Source organism: Ruditapes philippinarum, unplaced genomic scaffold (genome assembly GCF_026571515.1).
Source record: "Ruditapes philippinarum isolate M1 unplaced genomic scaffold, ASM2657151v2 ctg2357_1_1_1_1, whole genome shotgun sequence".
Classification (NCBI taxonomy): domain Eukaryota; kingdom Metazoa; phylum Mollusca; class Bivalvia; order Venerida; family Veneridae; genus Ruditapes; species Ruditapes philippinarum.
The window spans coordinates 108,151-111,854 of NW_026852492.1; the positions used below are offsets into that span (position 1 = coordinate 108,151).

Here is a 3,704-nt window from a genome sequence, read left to right on the forward strand (position 1 = left end):
ATGGTTCAATAAGGAAATAGTGGCATGTTACACAGCGGTCGCTGCAGCTGTAGCCGCATCACCTTACCTTCTAGGCACTGCAGGATTTACCACTGTTGGAATAGCAGCTGGTTCACTTGCAGCCAAATGGATGGCATTTGTTGTATGCATGTCTGAACGTTTATTCGTAAATTAGTATGCACTGAAACCATTAAAGTTTTTTTTCATAATTGTTATTATATGAATAACACATAGGTTTGTGAGTAACAGTAAAAATATCATTCCGAGTAAAAAAATTGTTATCCGAGGCGTTAGCTGAGGGTAACAGTATCTTAACGAGGGATGATAATTTTACTGTTGCACACAAACCTATGTGTTAGTTATATTATTACTCCAAATAATAACTGTCATGATCTGGAATTGTCAACTAAGTCCAGCTGTAGCACAATTAAACCAAGAGTAACAATAACTTAACTGTCCTAATCTTGCAAGTTTTAAGTGTACTTTACTGTAGGCCTACTTGAGAAGTTATTTTTCTTTATTCTTTAAGCAAGTGATGATATCTACCAGTCATAAACATAAAATAAGCTGTGTTATATTTAGAAAACAAAACAAAACCCCTTTTATAAGGTTATGATCTGTGAAATCTGATCATCCTGTATCCAGAACTGTCCAGAATATTCTTCGCATGGTTTATAAACAAATAATGGTAGCGAAATTTCAGACTCTAATGCTGTTAATTGCAAGTGCCGAAAGTAGCCCACTTTTTTGAAGCGGTTACTTCCCTTTATATGTAAACTAACGCCGAGAAATTCAGGGGAGATCACTGCGTAAAGATGGTCAAATGACAGGCGCATTAATTTTCAAGCAAAATAATTCCCGAATGGTCGAAGATTTCTAATATTGTTTTATTCTTTATAGATATACATGCTCTGTGTTAAACAACAGTTAGCGTCGTTACAAACCCTAATATAGAATTAAATAGTTTTCTTCAGGCTGTTAACAAATAACTTCACCGTGGCCGAGGGGTTTGCGCGTTCGCTTGGGAAGCGAGAGGTCTGGAGTTCAAATGCCAGTTTAGGCAACTCATTTTTTTCTAATTGTTTAAGTCAAATAAACATTGGATTGAATATCAGTGTTTAAATTAGTCTTATAGCCAATTTACTACAATTAAAACGCTGGAAAGGATTGGTGGCACTTTACAAAAACAAATTGGTATATAATCTCACAACCTTCACCTTTCTGACATTCTGAGACCCAAACAAATTCAGCGCCTTCTGTGCTTTGATTGACAAAGTGCATTTAAAAATAACGATGATATCCTATGTCTGTCCACCATATCCCTAATGTTTCACTGATTAAAATTGTTAAATAATCCTTTGTTTTTGCATGGTTTAATCGTCTGCATGTTCCAGTTTGACACATAATTATTCACATTGCAATCACTTCCGATGAAAACGGATGTTTACTATTTGACTATACGCGGAAAGCACTCCAGGGTGCAAACGACTAAATGTTATGGGTGTAATAATTACTCTGGTGATGCCCTACAGTATCGTGGTGAACTTCGAAAATATAAATGAATCGAGAAAAAAAATGGCGGCCATTTTATTTTATTTAGAAAATATACCACGTGCCCAGATTTTATACTGTTAAAAAGTACTGTTACCTATGTAACATAACAAAATTCTTAGTCACGTGGTACACATGCATTAACAGTAAGAATAACTCCCAGAGGCCTATGGGAAATTAATATTACGAAAATGGTGAGGGGTAATAAAATGAAATGGCGCATACTATCTTTGTGTATTTATAAGCAGTTATATAACAAAAGCCTCTTTACTAAAAGCAAATCAGCTGGGGCAAAAGTAAATTTCTCAATATTATCCAAAAGTTCATCAATGCCTTATGGGCTGACACAATTGCTCGGAAGTTGACCGTATTATGATACAATAAAATACTTTGAAGCAGCATCTCAATACGCCATTGTCAAATATTCCATGCATAGTGTTTTCGTTCGCACCCTTTAATTTAATCATCGATCGTTGTGTAGATCTCATAAAACGGAAATTACGTCGTTTTGGGGGGTAACGACGACTAAATATTAGCAGGAATTATACCGTATAGCGTAATGCGTAAAACAGCCGACATTAGGGAAAATCATTTTTGGGCCACATCTGCTGCAATGAGGCAGCTATGGAGGACATAATTTTAATTAACCAGTGCAGATAGCATTTTAGAAATATGTATTTAAATCGAAAATTAATTGCTCTTTTTCAATTTATGCTCGCTTTAAAATTTTTCTTAAAGTTTGTCCGCGAACTTTTTGAGCATATTTCGCACACAAAAACAGGAATATTTCACAAAGATTTACTACGAAATGGGATTTGAATTGTCAGTCATAAATTCTTATTATAGTGTTCACCACAATAATAAGACTGCTACCGATGTTAATTTATCAAAACTAATAGCTCCTAACAGAGAATTAAGTAAATAAATAAAATTTGTAAAGAATGAAATTTACAAAAGGAAGGCATTTCTGAGTTTTGTTGAATAATTGTGATTTTTTTTTCATTGAATTGTTTGTTTGGGTATTTTTTTATCGGTTTAAAACTTACACCATGTTCCATGTAATCCAGTGGTAAATATTTTTCCATGTAGCTCTTTTCTTTGAAATATAATCTAAATATAAAATCTTAGCAGGTAATATATCTACATATATTTCCAAAACCAAAATAACATATAATATATCAATGGAATCAGCAACTATCTAAACGGTATGTCTTTCTATTTTTGTATTGAAAAATATAATGAAAAATAGCAAAAACCATTCGCAGTGACACACAAGGTTATCGTATACAAGTGTCACGTGATCACCCTTCCTACTGGTTTTTGAAGATATCGTTCCAAACAGTACAATAATGAAGTCAATAGAATGCATGACAAATGTACTATATGCTCCTGAATTATATAATTGCAATTTGTAAAAATGTTGCTTTTTCAGGGCATTATTTCTAAGGGTAGTTTATTTGCGTGGCTTCAAAGTCTTGGTATGGCTGGTATGAGTAAAGCGGCGATTATAAAGGCCTTAGGTTCTGGTGCAGCTGTTTGTAATGGTGTCATAGACGTATTCTCAGACAATACTTGTGAAACAGAATGAAACTTTACCGGTATATTGTAATTTGGCGAAGGCCATGTGATTTGTTGATAAAATCTTTAGATTTTGTTGCTTAAAAAAACGAAAAGAAAGAAACAAACAAACTGTCATACACTTTTTTTTAAATTTATTTTGTAATGTTCAACAGTATATTTATCGAAGCGGCAATTTAAACACGTATCTCGAAGATAACAATGTACATGATAATCTTATCTTTTTAGTGGTGATTCGATAACAGTGTTGTAAATATTTTCCTATAACAACGATAGTTTAATGTTTGATATAAGTGTAGATTTTAATGGATTTTAATGATCAGATTAAAGTTTTGTCTCATCTTTGTTTCTTGTCTTTGTTACAGTGTGTAAACTTGTATGAAATGAAAGGTCAATATCTACGTGTAGCTGTAATAAATCAGCAAACTGGCCATGTTCTTATAAAATCAAAACAAACATGAGTGTAAACTGGTTTATCTTTCAGTTTTTCTTGGCAAATCGGCATATATATTTAACATACCTTTGGCCAAAATAACAAATACAATTGACGAATATGGCCAAGATATAAAACATCA

General features: G+C 33.2%; 1 long non-coding RNA gene across 1 annotated transcript; it reads left to right on the top strand.

The window, feature by feature from the left end:
* LOC132714862 (uncharacterized) lies at nucleotides 1–3,471 on the top strand. The gene is made up of 2 exons (XR_009623619.1): nucleotides 1–142; nucleotides 2,984–3,471. It is a non-coding gene; the product is annotated as an uncharacterized LOC132714862 (long non-coding RNA).
* Nucleotides 3,472–3,704: the final 233 nt, after the last annotated feature.